The following is a 20,098-nucleotide window of genomic DNA, read 5'->3' as shown; positions in this document are numbered from 1 at the left end:
CTTTTTGGCATTCAATGAGCTTTGGATGAAAGAGCGCTACTTACTGGAATACTTTTATTGTCTTTGGAACCTTCGCCGATAAGAACATATCTCCTCAGTTCCCGGCCTCCCGCCTGATATAAAGTCTTTGGGGTTTCCTCCCTTAAAAAGTAAGCCAAGGTTTGTTGTGTATAAACGCTCCGAGAGTTGTTGAAGTATTGAAGTTTATTCCAATGATATAAATGAAGCCAGCACAGCAACGCAGCTCCGCACAGCTGCACTTCACCGGTCAATTCTCTCTAACTGATCACTGATGACACTCGGGGATTCCGAGCGTCATCAATGATGCAACAAGGTACATTCTATATTACATATGACAATTCCAAGTAAGACACAACACATCTTCTTCCCTTAACATTAATACAGTTAACTAATGTAACTAATTTGATTCTAACTAAGAACAAATTAGATTCTAACTTAGACATAACACATTCCACTAAAATAACTAAATTGATTACAATTTAAACAAGATACATTCCAAATAATACATTCCAAATAATACATAACACATCTTCCCCATTAGTAATAAAAAAAAATAATTAATATTAGCATTGTGATATTTTTTTTTCTTCTTAAATAACCATTAACAGTATTAAGGGTGAACAACCCTATAACCAAAATAATTAATCTAATCTGTTACAAAATCTTTAAGATAATCAGGTGGTTTCACAATTCTCCCAAATTTATTGATGACTTGATCATTCCCTGTTGATGAACAACCAGGAACAGAGTCAATACCACATTCATCTGCTTCTACTAACTTTGAGTGATCAGCTTCTAAGGGAGTCACATCATCATTGATCTCATAATTATTAACACCTTCACTAGATTCAGAATTAATAGAAGATGAAACTTCCTCTTCAACCGGTACTGAATTAAGAAGACTTCCCTTCTGAGTGAAAACTAAAGGAACTTCATCCAGTACTGAACTACATTCAATGATAGAATTGGACAAGATGTCAGATTTCTCACTGTCACAATCAAGCCAATGAAAACTTCTCATCTCCTGTCTGACATCATGAGTATCTATACACTTGTCAGATTTTGCATTGCATTTCACAATCCTACTAATATGCCAAACTTTCCCATCTGACAATTTTACTGAATTCTTAAATATTTCAACAACACTAAAATGTTTTGAAAATTTGCTTTTACCTTTCCTCACTCTGAAAGGTAACTTAACTCGTACCAAATCTCCAACAGCTAAATTAACTTCCTTAGTGTTATACTTAGAGTCATAATATAGTTTATATTTTCCTTGATGAGACTTAATGTTGCACTTGACATGTTCCGGAGACCAATCAAGTAACCTGGAGTGTTTCAACCAACACTGGTTGTCTTTAGTGAATGGTACACGTCCTTTCATGACGGTAAAAGGACTATACCCAGTAACAATAGGTGTAATACGATACATCCAGACCATTTTCTTGATTCCTACCACCCAGTCTTGATTTCTTAGATTAGCTAATTGAATAGATTCTTTGATAACTCTATTGAATCTTTCTACCTCACCATTTCCACTGGGATGATAAATGGAAGTGAACTCTAGCACACTAGCAGAATCCGCCCTCTTTACTACTTTGATCTCAGGCCATTTCGAAAAATAATCTACTGCAACCAAAATATACAGATTACTATCCTCTTTTACAATTGGCCCAGTGATATCCAACCCAAGAGTTTCCCAAGGCATCTCAGGACACAAAATTGGACACAAAGGAGGAATGGTAACTCTCTGAGATTTATCAGAATTCATACATGATGAACAATCTCTCACAACTCTTTCAACCTCAACGTCTACTCCTGGCCACCAGTATAATTCTCTAACACATTTTTTTGTTTTAACAATGCCAAGATGGCCTTCATGACATATCTGAATCACTTTCCTTCTTAACACTTTAGGTGGAATAATCTTTTCACAATGAAGTATGTTGCACTCTTTAATAGATAGCTCATCACGAACTTCCCAGTACTGTTTTAACTCCTCACACAATGACTTCTTTATGGGCCAACCCTTAACAATGTTCTCTCTTACTTTAGAAAGAAACTCATCTTTCATCATAGATTCTTCCCTTTCCTTGGGGCTTAACGTAACACTGTCCTTACTCACATCTATTCCAGCAACATTAAAATCATCCATGTTTTCTGTTGAAGACTCCAAGGGTAATGGTAATCTGCTCAGGCAGTCAGCTACTTGGTTCTTGACACCAGGAATATAACTTATGGAGTATCTGTAATCCAACAGACGAACAGACATTCTTGCTATTCTAGGAGTGGCATTGAGTAACCCCTCTGATGAAAGAACTTTCACTAGTGGTTTGTGATCACACCTGACCTCAACATGATAACCCCAAATGAAATTCCTAAAGTGCTCAAATGCCCAAACAACTGCTAGCGCTTCTCTTTCAATAACTGAGTATCGTTCTTCTGCTGGAGACAATGCCCTGGATGCATATGCAATAGCCTTTTCCTCCCCACTAACCTCTTTTTGTGATAACACGGCACCCAATCCTTTTTGGCTAGCATCAGTAGTAATGGTGCAAGGCAAAGAAGGATCAAAACCAACCAATTTCTTCGCATCACACAATTCATTTTTGAGCTGTACAAAATCATGTTGAAGTGCTTCAGACCAAATAATTACAGATTTGCTCTTTAGCAACTGACGCATATTAAATGTTTTCTCTGAAAAATTCTTAACAAACTTGCTATAGAACTCTATGAGCCCTAAGAAGGACCTAAGTTCGTCTTTATTACCAGGAGATGGTGCATTTTTGATGGCATTCATTAGTTTAGATTTAGGTTTTATACCTTGTACAGAAATTTCATGACCCAGATAGTCTAATGATTCTACTCCAAATTTACACTTAGATAATTCTGCGGTAAGACCTTTTTCTTTCAGTACATTAAGAACAGAATTAATTCTCTCATCATGAATATTTTTACTCTCACCCATGATGAGGATATCATCCTGAAAAAATAAAATACCTGGTAAATCATGAAACAACTTAAACATGAGCTTCTGAAACACTGCAGCCGCTGACGCAAGGCCAAACGGCATACGTGTGAAACGAAAACATCCTTGGGGAGTCATGAATGTAGTCAAGCTCTTACTATCATCATGTAGTTGAATTTGATGATAAGCTGACGTTAAATCAATAACCGAAAACCATTGCATGCCCTTGGTTAGTGAAATTAGTTCATTAATTTTGGGTAAGGGAAACCTTTCAACTACAATATTTTTATTTAGGGACCTCAAATCAATGCATAGACGGACCTTGCCATTAGCTTTTTGTGCCACGACTAAAGGCGCAACCCAGTTTGAAGCTTCTACTTCTTCAATAATTCCCTCGTCTAAAAGACGTTTCAATTCATTTGTAACCTCATCTCTAACTGACCATGGAATAAGCCTAGACTTTTGGACTGTAGGTACTGCGTCATTTTTTAAAACAATTTTATGGACATAACCTTTTAATTGTCCTACTTTGTTAGAGAACACCTCAGGAAATTTCTTTTTAAGATCACTGTGATAATCATTGTTCGTATCTAAGATCATCACTTGTTCAGTACCATTAGGATTAAGGATGATATTCAAACTCCTTTGATCCATCCAACCTAACACAGGGGGACCATCTACAGCCACATATAATTTGCCACTATAGGATCTCCCCTTAAATTAAAAAATAAGTTCTCTGTAGCCTAATAGATCTATTTTTTCTCCAGTAAAGCTCTCAGGTGAAATATCAGGAGGTGACAGGAAGGACCCTAATACCTCAACAAAATCCTTTTCCCATAATGTTTTATCAATAATAGTATAGGGAGAACCTGAGTCCGCCACAATAACTATTGCTACACCACCAATAGACATCTCACATACAGGTTTGGATTTGCAATTAACATTCAGTGAGTTAACAGTATCTATTACACCTAAGACACAATTAACATTCTTTGGTGAAATATCATCACATGATGATGTTGATGAAGAGTCATAACAATCATCCTTAAGTAAATTAATTTTCTTTTTCTTCTTGTTTAAGTTACGTCGACACGCCTTTGTGAAATGACCAATAACTCCACATTGAAGGCATCTCTGTTTCCTTGCTGGACAATTTTTAAAGTTGGCTAAATGGCTTTTGCTGCCACATCTGTAACACCTTAAAGAAGATTCACTAGGTTTAGTTTTCGTATTGTCTTTGTTAGGTGTGGGAAAATTTACCGACTTGTTCTTAAATTTCGAATTAATTTTGTTGACCGTAAGTTTCTCAACTTGTTTTGGTGACTCTGAGATGGCTTTAGCACATTTGTTTGTGATTTCCGCCTTTTTTACTAAGGCAACTACATCAGACAATGAAGCTTCACCGTGAATCCAGAGACGTTCTTGGACATGTTCATTATTGACATACATTATAATTTGATCTCTGATTAGTTCTTCCTCTAATGTACCGAATCTGCATGTCAAGGCTAGTTTCTTTAAATCTGAAAGAAAGTCTTCTACAGATTCTTGCTTCTTTTGTTTTCTGCCAAAACATTTGTGTCGGTCAATGGCTATACAAACTGATGTTGAATAATAAATATCAAGATCTTCTAACACATGTTGAAAAACATTTAAATCATCATCAGGATGACTTTTCTTATTCATAGAATTGTAAACTTTTAATCCTTGCGGACCCAGTGAATGAAGTAAAATCTTTTTCTTTCTAACTTGCGTTAAATCATCATCACCATCTTCTAAAGCGTCAATATAGTTTAAGAAATATTCCCTCCATTCAAGCCATTTAATAGGAGGATCACCCTTGGTAGCGAGAAAGGATTGTGGAGGGGTTAAAGAAAAGGTCTGAGCTGCACACATTTCCAATTAAGCTTTGCTAACAGCAGATAAAAACTGTGCAAAAGACACCCCAAAAATGAGCCAGTGTTAACAATTTTACATCAGTAGCAAACACGTGGTTAGCACGAACATACGTGAAATAATGTGCTAAACACTGCAAGTAAACTCTTTTGTTGACACTCAGTATACACGTGGTGAGTATTAATAGAAGTGGTGATAATTTGCCAAAAATTAACTTGCTGTCTGTGAACCAGTTCTTGTTCTTGAAGCAAAAAAATATTTAAAAAAAACAGCACGATACCTTGCGTGTTCCGTTTGTCCTCTGTTCTTTCTTTTTCCTTTAATACATTACGACTGAGAACAATTAGACTTGCTGTCACCGATCGGCGTGCGTGTCACCGGAGTGCACACACTTTACTTCCGATTTAATTAAATATTCAAAATGGCGGCACGCACTACGTGGAGCGTAATACGTGGTACGTAGTTTCAACACGTCAGAACTACGCTGACAGCACTCGTGAGAGATGGATGCTTGGAACGTAGAGAACCTGCCGTTAAGAATGTCTACTACGTTGTGTGGAATGTCAAGCAATTTTAAACGTAAACTCGTAATCCAAGTCAACGTCGTCTGTAGATGTGCTGACTTCTATTATTCGAGTAAAATTAAACTCACCGGACTTCAATAACTCGCATTTCCACGAATTACTTCCCTTTTTCCGAAAAAAATCACAGATCTTTCGTTCCTTTCCGATCGATTTCTTCGTTGAAGGGAATCTTGTCATGAAATGAGTTCTATTCTCCTCAAATCGTCGCCAAATTTGTTGTGTATAAACGCTCCGAGAGTTGTTGAAGTATTGAAGTTTATTCCAATAATATAAATGAAGCCAGCACAGCAACGCAGCTCCGCACAGCTGCACTTCACCGGTCAATCCTCTCTAACTGATCACTGATGACACTCGGGGATTCCGAGCGTCATCAATGATGCAACAAGGTACATTCTATATCACATATGACAATTCCAAGTAAGACACAACAGCCAAGGTAACTTATTTTCATTATTCGTCGCTATAAGCTCCTTTATTTTTGGGCCTATGGTTCCATTACTAATAGCGATGCAATCTTCCACTTGACATATAGATACACACTTGTAAATCTGCATTTCATTAGCTCCTTTCATGTTGGACAAATGGTTCAACTGCTTTTCTGTGTAGACTATGACTTACAAATATCTGATTTTTAGTCGTGGCCCCTCTCGTTATAGGATTTATGAGCAATCCTTCTTGAGATGTGGCCTCCAGAACTGGACATCCTACTCCAGAGTGGCCCCTAGAACGGTGGACATCACTTTATACGCAGCATCCAGAAAAGGGCACAATAATTCAGATCTGCTCCAAGAAATGGACACAGATCTTCAGATGTGGCCTTCAGTGCTGTAGGCAGTGTCTCTTAAAGTTGCAATATTCCACTTGATGTATAGATAAATATTTGCAAAACGCCGACACGTGTTTTTCCCCCCTGTGCGGCTATTAAGCCTGGGGCTTTCTCAAGGCTCAAGAGTTACCAATTTCAATCACGTCTTCTTTAGTATATATCTTTAGTTCTGGTCCTGGGTCAGATCCCTTGGTACGGTTTGTCCACGGACAATCGACGAGTATTGCTAGTGGAGTATTGCAACTTTTGGAGAAATTGAACAATTTGTCCAACAATAAAGGAGTTAATGAAAAGCAGATTATTTACAAGTGTTTATCTATCTTTCAAGTGGAAGCCTGCATCGCTATCAATAATGTACCCATATGTCCAAAAAGTAGGGAGCCTACAACTACGAATAATATTGAAAAGAAGTTACATTTGCTTACTTTTTAAGGGAAGACACCCCAAAGACTCTTTCTCAAACTACTGCTTAACTGGAGTAGGTAAGGTCCAAGCCTATTGGAGTGTTCACTTGCACAAAATATATGGTATTTTTAAGCGACAGGAAGAGGGTGTTGGATCTTGCATCAAGTCATTTGAACTCCCGCCCGATGGAACAATTCCCATCAACACTTATGTTAGAAGGGCTGTACAGTCTCAGTGAATATATATTCCTAATGCAGTAACATGTGGAAATAACGCCTGTCATAAGTTCACCTCTCAACTTTTCCTCACCTGGGAAGTGATTCACCTTGTAACAGCATCTCCCCACAGTCCCGGACAGCGCCTGACCCTTCTTATGGTTCGAATTTATGGTTTAATACTTCTTTCCCCAGCCCCCGTCTGTCTCCCTTTGTAGAACTAATCACATTATAAGAGCGTCTCTATAGAGACAGCATATCCATCCCTGTAAATCCACACATCCCATCCTGTCCATCTCTACAGAATGAATTCACTCTGTATAATGCTTAGCCCGACCTCTCACACCTCAGCACAACCCCAGCCAGTTCCTCCCCATGAAAGTAATGCACATTTTATAAACACTTCTTCACAGTGTCAGAGTTTCCCTCCCTTTGGAAATAATGTTTGGCATAGGAACATTGCTCCACAGCTTACACTGTTCCTTTTCCGTGAAATAATTCACATGATAAAAAGCCCCTGCTTCCCTTTTCTGTGGAAATAATTCCAGTTACAAGACCCACTCAAGAGCTGAGCATGTTCCTGTTTGTAGAACTAATTTATATTAAAGATGGGGTAAAATTCACAACCCCTATTCTGTGACCATATAGAGGAACAAGGCTGAAAGCGGAGTTTCTTTATAGGGTCATGGAACACCAAGGTAGTTTGCAATATCTTTAAATGTATGGCAGAAGGTATTTTATTCCTTATAATGCATGATACCACCATCATCCTTCCCACAAACAGATTAAATCCTTGGTGTTTTGGTCTTCCGGGTTAATTGCAGAGCCAGAGAATAAAATCAGAACCAATACTCAAAATTTAACAAATCAGGGGCGTGGCTTAGGAGCTGAACATGGCGGACGCGTTTTCTTAGAGCTCCGCTGTTCACTCCCTTTCAGGGTTATTATCCGCCATTATCCTGGACCCCAGCACCTGTCCATGTGAGTCACACGCGTACAGGCACGCAGCGACCCTGGAGTAGCGATCCGGCGGTGACAGAGAGCCGAATTCGCCCTCAACCCGTCCGGCCGGAGGAGACTGCACATGCACCGGAGGGCAGCTGCGGCCGAGCCGTGCCTGCCGCACTACCCAATCTGCGAGGCCGTTACGGACGCCGTCTTGGCCCAGGGGCCCCCTCGGTGGTACAGACTGTGACCCGGTCCCCGAGGGCAGCAGAGGGTGCGATCAGATGGAGGAGATCGTGTCGCTCCAGCGATGCCATTGCTGCGCCCCTCCCCCAGCTCTGCCTACATTGGGTCCCGCGCTTGAGGGCTTCGGGCCTGGTGAGGCCTACCCAGTGCCTGGATTTCGCCGGCGGAGTCTGGAGGGCCTACCCACTGCCGGAGATTGCCGCTCTGCCTGCCAGCTGCAGTGGAATCCATCATTGTGGTGAGCCAGACGGGAGGTGAGCTTGGGGCCGGATTTCAAGCGGGCGGCTGCCCTGCTCCGGCACGGCACTCTGAGGGGCTCGCCGAGTCGGATCCACCATCAGCGCACACCGCATCCATTTGCCATCGCCCCAGGTGCCAGACCCCCAGCTGAGGTGGGGTGAACCGAAGACAGGGGCCTTCCTGCAAAGGACGCGGACGGGAGGTCGGTCCGTACCGCCCAGACTCTTTCCATCCAGAGCGGTGGCTGCCCTGAGAGGCCGCGCCGACTATCCTGACCTTCCTGTCATACTGGAGGCCCCTGGAGACCATTGAGGGGCTGTCTGCTCGCATCTGCTCTGATCGGGTGAGCTCAGGGATGGAGACACGGACACAGTGCCCCCACCTAGCCCCGAAGTGGGTGGCGCATCCTATTGCTCCTCATCCATCCTCTCCGGGGGATTCCCCCCCACCTTTGGTGGTGGTGCGGGCTGATCTGGAGTGGACCCTCTGAGTAGCGCCCCACATTATCATGGGCAAGGGCAACCCTGGTGCGGCGGCACTCAAACAACCCACCATAGACCACTACACCACTGCTGCCCCGGCGGGTAGGGGAGCCGCGGAGGGCCTTTCCCCGGACACGGCGACACTCCTGGAGGCCATTAATCAACCGAGAACCGCCCTTGAGGCCCAGATTGGGGCAGTGGGTTTGGAAGTGTCGTTCCTCTGCCAAGATCTCCGGAAGGCGGTCGACCGAATCTCCGAGGGGGAGACGAGGGTTTCCACTGTAGAGGACACCGTTTCCGCCCTCCAGAAGAAGGTTGACTAGCTGGCCATGGCTTCTCAGAAATTGGCAGCGCGGGTCGAGGATGCAGAAGGATGGGCCCGCTGCAACAACATCCGCCTGGTGGGTTTTCCAGAGCGTTGTGAGGGATCCTCGATGGATGTCTTCCTTTCGGGTTGGCTCAAGACGCTGTTACCCGCCGAAGACCTCTCTTCCTGCTTCATGATTGAGAGGGCTCTCCGCGCTCTGATCAAAAAGCCGCCGCCTGGGGAGCGTCCGTGGCCAGTCATTGCTCGACTTCTTAACTACGCTGACCACGATGCTATCCTTCGTTTTGCCAGGACACATAAAGACAAAATGGTTTTTGAGTCCCTTCCCATCATGGTCTTCCCGGACTACACCCGGATAGTTCAGCAGCGTCAATCCTTTGTTGCGGCCAAGCGGCGACTGCGTGAACTGAATTTATCTTATGCGCTACTGTTCCCGGCCCGGTTGAAGGTCATCTACAATTCGAAAACTTTCTTTTTCGATACCCCGGAGGAGGTGTTTGCATGGACAGATGAACGACGCAGCCTCAAGCCGCACTCACCACCCCCTTTAGACTCTGACTCTTACCAGGGTTCACATAGGAATGGCCGACAAGGCGGAGACGCAACACATCGGCGACATCGATCCTGCTCCAACTGGCATTCCCAGAACAAGAAAGATACTGAAGACTGAGGTAGCCCTGGGGTTTCGGACATACTTTATTATATTCTAATTTTTCTCCTTGACTAGATGGACCGTTGGCTGCAGCCAAATGCCGAGATATCCCACTTCTGGAAGCTGGGGTCTATGTTATTTCCCTGGAAGGCGCAAGACCTTACACGCCTTCACTGTTTTCAGTTATGATGGGTAATGTTGGGAGGGAGGGGATCCATTGATGGATTCGCCCGGGTCTTCACGTTCAGGGGCCAGGACGAGATTCCTCCGCGACAGGTACTCCATGTTCTAGGATGTATGGGGGGAGGCGGGAGGGGTTGGGTCGGGAAGTTTGTTTGACAGTTTTCTGCACAATGCACGCACCACAGTGTCCTATACTTTCCACATCATCCTTCACGCTACATATCAAAGACTGGTCATGACACCCACGGCTAGTGACATTCCGCTGGGAGATCTTAACATTTTTTCCTGGAATGTACGGGGTCTATTGAATAAGGTCAAGCGGGGGGCGGTACTCCACCTGGCAAAGCGTTACTCAGCTGATGTCTTGCTGCTGCAAGAAACACATTTGCTAGGCAACAAGGCTCCATGTCTCTCTCGCTATGGATATGCCACAGTGTACCACTCCGGCTTCTCCAGGGGGGCACGCGGTACGGCCATACTTATTCATCGCAGAGTCCCATTCCAAGTTACTCAGCGCTGGTCAGACCCAGGTGGCCGCTTTACGGTAATTTCCGGTACTCTGGCCCGGGAACAGATCACAATCGGGAGTATATACGCCCCACCTCCGCTCGGCCAGACTTTATAGACAGACTGACACAACTATGGGGAGATCCCCCCGACGGCTTGACAATTGTGGGTGGAGACTGGAACGACATCATGGCTCCCTCAGATAGGTGGCGGGCTCGACCTCCAGCCGTCCCTCCTCCCAGGTCTAAACTAAACATACTGACGCATACATTGGGTTGGGTGGACACCTGGCGGGCCTTCCATCCCTCAGAGGCCGGATTCACATATGCATCATCAGTACACCCGACCCTCTCACGCCTGGGCTACTTGTTCCTCCCACATAGCTATATTCATAGAGTGTCGCATGCCTCTATTCTACCTCGCGGCCTGTCCGATCATTCACCAATCCAGCTCAAACTCTGCCTGCAGACCCATCGTGCCCCATACCGATGGCGCATGTCTCCTTGGCTGCTCAGGGATACCGGATATCAGGAGATGCTACATCGGGCCACTGTTGATTATTTTAATTTTAACACCGGGACCACTCAGTCCCTGATTATTTTATGGGAAACCTTTAAACCTACAATTCGGGGGGCCGATATCAGCTATCGTACCGGAGAAAAGCGGCGCCGCATGACACAGGTACAAGACATAGAAGATAGACAACTCGCTCTCCAAACCTCGTTGGTGGAGGGCTCTGACTCCAGTTCCCGCCGTAACTTGCTCCATGTTCAACAGCAGCTGCACCAGCTCACGGATAACGCCAAAGAAACCTGGCTGGCAACTCAATATAGGATATATCAATGGGGCGATAAATCTAGTCAGATGCTCCATAGACTTTGTCAAGCTAGCGCCTCCCCGACACAAGTCCCCCTCTTGAGATCCCCTACTGGCGATACATGTACCTCCCCAGAGGCGGTAGTGCAGGCCTTTGCCGATTTCTATGCTGCCCTATATAGCGACCGCGAGGGACTAGCCGAACCGCTTATAGATGCTTTTCTTTTAGATATTCCCCCAGGCATCTTTCGGACGAGCAGCGGAATGCCCTACATAAGCCCATCTCTCTGGACGAGCAGCGGGCGGCCCTTTCCAATACGCACCCAGGACATGCACCAGGCCCAAACGGGTTCACCTACTTAAAGCGCTACACCTGGCATCGGAACAGAAGAACTTGCGCCCAAACTGGCAACATGCCGAAATAGTCATCTTCCTCAAACCGGGTCATCCTCTGGAGGATCCAGGTTTGTACCGCCCCCATATCCCTATTAAATTTCGAGCCAAAATTACTAGGGAAGGTTCTGGCAGACCACCTTCCCACTTGCATTCTAGACCTGGTACATCCAGACTAATCTGGCTTTATGCCTCAACGCTGTACCAGGCACAACATCAGGCGTGCACATACTGCTGTAGCTGAGGCCCACCGCTTGGGACGCCCTGTGGTTGTCCTGCTAGCAGATATCGACAAGGCGTTTGACTCATTGAGCTGGACCTATCTTTTTAAACTTCTAGAAGTGGTTAACCTAGGGCCCCGTTTTCGTGCCTATGTGAAGTTGCTGTATACCGATCTTGCGGCCACGGTTTGCATGGCCGGCTATCACTCTGCCCCCTTACCCATCCGCAGGTGGACCAGACAGGGTTGCCCCCTCTCCCGCTCCTATTCGCCTTAGCTATAGAGCCATTGGTAGCATGGGTGCGCTTGGATGCGGTCTACCGGGGATTGGATTGGTCGCCTGAATGCTCAGACAGGATAGCACTGTATGCTGACGACACGTTATTCTTCATCTCTGACCCTTGGGTCACTGGGTCGAGGGTGCTTCAGATTCTGCGGGTGTTCGGTGAAACAACCGGACTATGTGCCAACCTGTCCAAATCTGTTCTTTTTCCCATATGCGGTGAACAGGGGAGTCAAACTTGGGCCTCACAGCTGATCATTGCGAAGAAGGGGTTTAAGTACTTCGGCGCCCATATCACTAGATGCCCCACTATAGCGTTGTTGTAAATTGGCAGCGATTGGATAAGTATTAGCGGAATCCATCTTGTATTTAGAGGCCATCTTGTCCATTTTGTGGAATCCATTTTATATTTCTGGCAACCATTTTGTTTGACATGTGCTGCCACGTGCTCACCATGTGCTTTGTCCTCCCTCAGTGTTGACTGCTCTTGTAATCTGCCTAGAAACGAACTATATTTAGCATCTTCCACCTTTGCACATGCCCAGTGAGTTTTCAGCTGTCCTTGCAGCTGTTAGTAGTATGTAACTGTCAGGATGTGTTTACTAGCATTGGCAAACTGTTAACTCCTCTTACTTGTCGACTGTGCATTTCTATATGACCTTATATGTACATTAAACCTTCTCCTGTACTTGTACCGCCCTCTTTTAAGCCCCTGTGTGGGTATAAAAGGACCATGCTCCTTCTGTTTGGTGTGCTACTTCATTCAATACCGAAGGATGCTGTGTGAATGTAGTTCCACCTCATGAGATTTATTAAACTTTGTATTTTCTATTCCAGTTTCTGTGCCAACTTCTTCCTATTGGTCTGAGGACTCTGTGCAGAGAAGGCCGAACCCCTTGCACTGGTAGGCCTAGCTGAGGTCTACTTCTACAAATTGGCGCCCAACGTGGGGCTTATCGGCGGCTCGAATGCCCAAAGGATTGGTCGCGACGAAGGATTGGAATCTCGCTCTGGACGCGATCGCTGCCCGATGAGACCCGAGTCTTGGCAACCACAACGTATTTCCTTTCTTTCTGATCTGACCATCCAGGTGGTGCCGGTCCTCGACTGAGATCTCTTCTGTTGATTCGCCGTGCAGTGACCATTTGGTCGATTTTAGAACTTGGCAGTTGCAACCTGGACACCAGGTGATTGGTAAGTGTCATTCTGCGGCGCTTGCTGTTGGTTTTTATGCCTGGGATTGGTAAGGTAGTTTAGTAACACTTACTGCGGCTTTTGTATTTTGGAATTTGTGTTGGCCAACTTAGATTTCTATGTGATTCATATATAAATTGCAATTTATATAGGCAAGTAATGAGGAGAATTTTCTCTATCTTAATTGATTTGAACGGCACATCGTACTAAAGGTACCTTAAGTGCTACTTTGATTATATTACTGCATATTCTGCACTATTTTTGGCATGCCTGTTTTTAGCACACTTCGTAGGATGTGTTGCTTTTGTAGTGGTACCAATTTGAGACTCGATGCACAACCGGCCCCCCCGGAGGGGACGCCTAATAGGGATATGTATATTAAGCATGGTCTTTCTTCTATAATGTACAGCACATTATGGAATAAATAAACTCGTAAGGATCCTGAGTTGCGTTGGCCTATGCATGGGTCATTTGATTTACGAAAGATTGAGTATGTGGAACAATGTATGTTTAAGCGAAAGACTAGGCAAGATATGTTTGACTGTGTACGAATGTGGGAGAAAGAAGTGCATGAACGAATGAAGCGTGAGCAAGCTTGATTGAAAAAGAACAGCGAAAGAACATTTATGCGAAAGCATTAGAGCTGAAAAACAAAGAAATAAAATAGTTAAAAGAGAGAGAAGATAGGGAGCTCAATTTACAGGTAACTGGCCAATACGCTGTTCGGCGGCCCCTTTATCCTATACTTAATAAACCACAAGATGATTTCTTATTATTAGATCGTCCTCCACCTCCGTATACTGTTCCTTCTGCCCCTCATGAGTCAGATGAGGACTCTGGTTCGGAGGAACACAAGGCACGAGAAACTCGTTCTATGTTGACAGCTGAGCGTGCGTCCCAGCTTAGATCTGCTACTCGTAAAGCAGTTCGTAGCATTGCCCCCGCCTCTGAACTTCTATATAGTATGAAAGGGTGGCAGGAAAGGGAGAAGCTGTATTTTACTGAGGTGTTTGCCGCAGAGGTCCTTGAGCTGTTTAGGAAATATTCTGAGGAGTTAGAGCCCGACGATGTAGCAGTTAATTGTAAGCAAATGCGTGATGGTCTTTTTGTTTTCCCCCAGGTGAATGATACAATCAGGCGTTTGGTTAAACTGCGTGTTGATGCAGTCCGTTTGCGAGTGGTTTCTGACATAACGACACTTCTTACTTTGGGTCCTCCGACAGCAACTACATTCTCTGTGATAGACTTGAAGAATGCTTTCTTTTCGATCCCTGATAGCCGATATTTGTTCGGTTTCACTTTGAATAATCGATCGGATAGATTTTGTAGAGTTCTTCAAGGCTATACTGAGAGTCCTAGTATTGACAGTCAAGCATTAAAAAGACAACTTGATTCTTTCGTTTTGCCTGAAGGTGTAGCTCTCATACAATATGTCGATGACATCTTGTTGGCAGCCGATACCCCTGAACAGTGTGAAAAATGTACTTTGTCCTTGCTTTCTTTTCTTGCTTCCCATCATCACAAAGTGTCATGAAAGAAATTGCAATATTGTAGACCGAAGGTAACCTACTTAGGTCACCTTCTGTCTAAGGAGGGCCGTGCACTCACACCAGATCGCATTGAAGCTATTTTAGACACACCAGTGCCCCGTACTCAGAAAGATGTCCGTGCATTCATTGGTCTTACTTCTTTTTGTAGGCAATGGATATTAGGGTTTTCACACATTGTTACACCCTTGCTAGCACTTTTGACTAAAGATACTCCAATGCCCCTCCCATGGACAGATGAATGTGAGACTGCTTTCCGACAGTTACGACAAACTCTTTGTTCAGCAACAGTGTTAGGTACTCCAGATTATGCAAAGCCTTTTACACTCTATGTACATGAGAAAGATGGATGCGCATTGTCAGTTTTAGTGCAGACACACGGTGACAAACAGCGTCCCTGTGCATATTTTTCAGCAGTACTTGATCCTGTTGCTCGTGCGTTACCTGGATGCTCCAGTTCAGTTGCAGCAACAGCTGTGTCAATACGTCAGAGTGAAGGGATAGTTTTGTCACATAAGCTGTTGGTGCTAGTACCCCATGCGGTTGATGCCCTTTTAAATCAGACGAAGATGCAGCATTTAACTAGTGCTCGTCTGACAGGATACGAATTGACATTGTTGGCCCCTCACATTACACTAAAGAGATGTGCGATACTAAACCCAGCCACTTTGTTGCCATACCCGGTGACTCAGTCTCAGTCACAGGAGTCTCATGATTGTATATTCCTTACTGAGGAACAGACAAAGGGTCGTGTCGATTTGCAAGACACGCCCCTTTCAAGTGTTGATGGGGAACTATGGGTTGATGGGTCCTGTTTGAAGTTACCAGATGGTACAACGTCAGCTGCATATGCAATTACAACACTTCAGACGGTAGTTGAGACAGCTTGTATTCCACAGAAGTCAGCTCAGGCAGCTGAGCTAATAGCTTTAACACGAGCATGTGAACTTAGTAGTGACTTATCTGTGAACATTTATACAGATAGGCGCTATGCTTTCGGAGTGGCTCATGATTTTGGGCTACTCTGGAAGGAGAGGGGCTTTCTTACATCCCACGGGATGCAAATAATGCATGGAGAATTAGTACATAATCTCTTGACTGCTTTAACATACCCGAAGAGAATAGCAATTGATAAATGTAGCGCACATAAGAAAATAATTGATAAGATAGGACAAGGCAATGCTTTTGCAGACCAAACAGCCCGTGAAACTGCCATGCAGCGAAGCACCACGTCTATGTACGTAGTGAAGTCACAGGCTGAACGCTGGCATGATACCAGACAGGAAGTGCTAGATATGCAGAGATCTGCTTCTGCAGAAGAAATTGAGCAATGGTCTAAGGAGGGAACACTGGACGATGAGGGCTGTTGGAGGAATAAAGAGATGAGCAAGTGGAGATTGCCTACAGCCTATTTACAACCTATGATTCATATGGCACATGGGCCGACACATGTTGGAGCCTCCTCGATCACAAAATTTCTCGCGCAAGTTTGGGAGCATCCAGAAATTGCCGGCACAGCTAAAAAGATGGTGCAGTCTTGTCTGGTTTGTCTTCAGCATAATCCTGGTAAAGGGACACGAACTCCTGCAGGAGGGTTTGCTACGCCAACCGCACCTTTTGAAGTTTTGCAAATGGATTACATCCAGCTTGAGCGCTGTAACAACTTAAAGTATGTTTTGGTAGTGGTATGTGCCTTCAGTAAATGGGTAGAGGCATACCCTACAAAGGACAATACAGCTCTCACTACAGGAAAGGTGCTTTTGAAGGAATTCTTCCCTAGATTTGGTGTTTGTAAACTTTTATGGAGGGATAACGGACCCCATTTTACTGGGCAAGTTGTCGAATATGTCCTGAAGGGATTAGGGATAAAGCAGAAATTCCATGCTGCTTCCATCCACAATCAGCAGGGCTAGTGGAAAGGAATAATGCCACAATTAAATTGAAACTGGCGAAAATACTGGCCTCCACATCCTTGAATTTGCCAGACGCATTACCTTTGGCAGTGTTGTCCATTAGATCAGTGCCACATTCGCGATCTGGTCTTACACCATATGAGGTGGTGTTTGGAAGGCCTATGAACATTTGGGGAATTCCTAAACCACGTCCCATACATGATGTACTAAGTGTATTGATGAGTGACTACCTATCACAATTGACTGACAGTTTGATTTCTATTCATCAACAGGTTCGAGAAGCTCTTCCTGATAGGTCTGCAGGTGAAGGCCATGGACTTCGACCTGGAGACCAGGTGATGATCCAATCATTCCAGAGGTCGAGCAGCTTGGAACCGAGGTGGCTCGGCCCGGAGCAGGTGCTCCTTTCAACGAGAACTGCGGTCCGAGTGACGAACAGGAGGAACTGGGTGCACTCCACCCACTGCAAAAAAGTGCTGTCTACCTTGGTGGATCCTGCTGCCTTGATCGACCATCGGGACATCCTGGATACAGAGAGAGGCCAAGCCATATCACCTGACGAACCTGAGGAAGTCTTCCCGGACCACACGATTCCTGGAGTATCCCGATACCAACTGAGACCTCGGAAAGAGCCTGCATCGTCGAAATAGACTGGTTGAGCAACTGCCCAGGGTTGGTGAAACGGAATTCCGATGTGGCAAGGGGGGGGGGGGGAATCAGTCCTGTATAGTGTAGCGACACCCGTCTTGGCCCTCGGTGAAGAAACCAACGGCTGGCCAGGGATAAGAGCTCCAACGATTGTTTTCAACGACAAGCTGATCATGTCCACAATGAAATCAACTGTTGCTAAGAGAAAGATACTTTGTGCTATAGGGTTTGTTGTTGCTATGGTGGCTGTAGCAGTAATAACCTGGTTCGTTGAGAAAGTGGCTCCTGCTCGAGAGCTTTTGATCGCCACTACTCCAGTATCAGTTGAACACCACTACTTTACGCTTCCCTACCATGAGCAGAAGCATCGACAATCCTATTTAAATAATACCTTCATCCAGATGTTGTATCATATTCATAATGCCACAAATACTACCAACTGTTGGGTGTGTGGGATGATACCTGCACATCAAAAGAAAGGAGGAGCACCTTTTATTCCTCTTCCCTTTTCTCATAATGGTTCTTGTCAAGCTTGGTATGCGCTTTTGGTTGCATCTGGAAGACGTACAGTAGGCGGGCTTCTTTTTTGCCTTAATAAAGTATGCTACCAAGATAAAGATGGTTATCCTCAAGCCAAAGGGACCAAATGGGAATGGGAAGAGTATCAACCAGACAATAGTTCAACACCATATGTCATCACAAATATGAGAACTTTTACCAGTAATGAACAATTTGTGATTTCTGTTACTAGAGCTAAAGCAGATCTATGTGTAAGCAGTATTGGGAGAATTCCAGTGGGGAAAAGCGAATGTACTGTAATTCTGACTATTGAAGGTATAAATAACAGTAGTTTTATAGCCTCACATAATACCTACTTTATCTGTGGTAGCCACGGATATTATCAACTACCTGCTGGGTGGTCAGGTGTGTGCTGTGTGTCCTTTCTATTGCCCCCTGTGTTTCTGGCACCTGCATCATACCACCGGGACCTTAAATTATTCAACGATATCTCTAGAAATAGATATAAAAGGACAATAAGTGCTGACGAAGTAGACCAAACTGATACCACTCTGCAACAATATGTCGATTTTAATTTAGGTTTGTTCTTCTTTGTGGGTGCTGCATTAAACAGTAGGAAAATAAGACGATTGACTAGAGTTGTTCAAGCTGTTACCAATCAGACAGCTAGGGCACTTGGGAACATTACGGAGGAGCTGCAAATTGCAAGGATTGTAGCTCTCCAGAACCGAATGGTTCTAGATGTGGTTCTGGCTGATCGAGGTGGTGCTTGTCACATCATCTGTAGCAGCTGTTGCATATTCATAGCGGATCACTCACCTTCAGTATATGACGCAATATTAAAACTGCATAAAATTGCTGCAGAAATTCATCCAGAGACTGGTACTTGGACTTTTGCTGGATGGTTTTGGACTCTTGTTTCTGCTTGGGGCTGGAAGCTCCTGACTATCCTGTGTGTAATGATTACGATACTTTTTACATGCTGTGTATGTATCCAATGTGGTCCAATGCTTTGCTCCATTTGCATCTCTGTCTGTATACCTGTCAAAAGGAATGTTGCAGAAACAAAGGCCCAACAAATGTTGAATAAAGAGGTGGCCGAAATAATGCTAATAGATGTACAGGATGCATATTTAGATTACCCCAGAGGAACGAATGTCTTCAGCTAATGCTAAAAGGGTCGTCTGTTGTAAATTGGCAGCGATTGGATTAGCATTAGCGGAATCCATCTTGTATTTAGAGGCTATCTTGTCCATTTTGTGGAATCCATTTTGTATTTCTGGCAACCATTTTGTTTGCTATGTGCTGCCACGTGCTCACCATGTGCTTTGTCCTCCCTCAGTGTTGACTGCTCTTGTAATCTGCCTAGAAACAAACTATATTTAGCATCTTTCACCTTTGCACATGCCCAGTGAGTTTTCAGCTGTCCTTGCAGCCGTTAGTAGTATGTAACTGTCAGGATGTGTTTACTAGCATTGGCAAACTGTTAACTCCTCCTTCTTGTCGATTGTGCATTTCTATATGACCTTATATGTACATAAAACCTTCTCCTGTACTTGTACCGCCCTCTTTTAAGCACCTGTGTGGGTATAAAAGGACCTTGCTCCTTCTGTTTGGTGTGCTACTTCATTCAATACCGAAGGGTGCTGTGTGAATGTAGTTCCACCTCATGAGGTTTATTAAACTTTGTATTTTCTATTCCAGTTTCTGTGCCAACTTCTTCCTATTGGTCTGAGGACTCTGTGCAGAGAAGGGCGAACCCCTTGCACTGGTAGGCCTAGCTGAGGTCCACTTCTACAGCGTGGTCGTGCAAAACAGCCCCCTTGCTCCCGGCGGTGCGTGAGGAAACGACTGTATGGTCCCACCTCCCCTTATCAGTATATGGTCGGTCCGCCATCTTCAAAATGGTGTCCCTGCCACGCTTGCTCTATAGGCTGCAGAATTACCCATATCTTATCCCTCCGTTGTGGTTTCTCCAAATGAATGCGCTCCTAAACAGATTTCTTTGGGGGAGGGGTGATTCGGGTAGCCCTGGCGACATGTATTCAATCCACCTACTGCGGCGGAATT

At 44.6% G+C, this 20,098-nt stretch overlaps 1 long non-coding RNA gene across 1 annotated transcript; it reads left to right on the top strand.

Annotated features, from left to right (window-relative positions):
• Positions 1-22: 22 nt before the first annotated feature.
• Positions 23-19,726, top strand: LOC146833368 (uncharacterized). The gene is made up of 3 exons (XR_014960572.1): positions 23-149; positions 13,045-13,401; positions 17,134-19,726. It is a non-coding gene; the product is annotated as an uncharacterized LOC146833368 (long non-coding RNA).
• Positions 19,727-20,098: the final 372 nt, after the last annotated feature.

The sequence above is a fragment of the Triturus cristatus genome, chromosome 4_2 (assembly GCF_964204655.1).
Source record: "Triturus cristatus chromosome 4_2, aTriCri1.1, whole genome shotgun sequence".
Lineage (NCBI taxonomy): Eukaryota > Metazoa > Chordata > Amphibia > Caudata > Salamandridae > Triturus > Triturus cristatus.
Note: the sequence above shows the minus strand (reverse complement) of the source record. Positions and strands in the feature narration are given on the sequence as shown.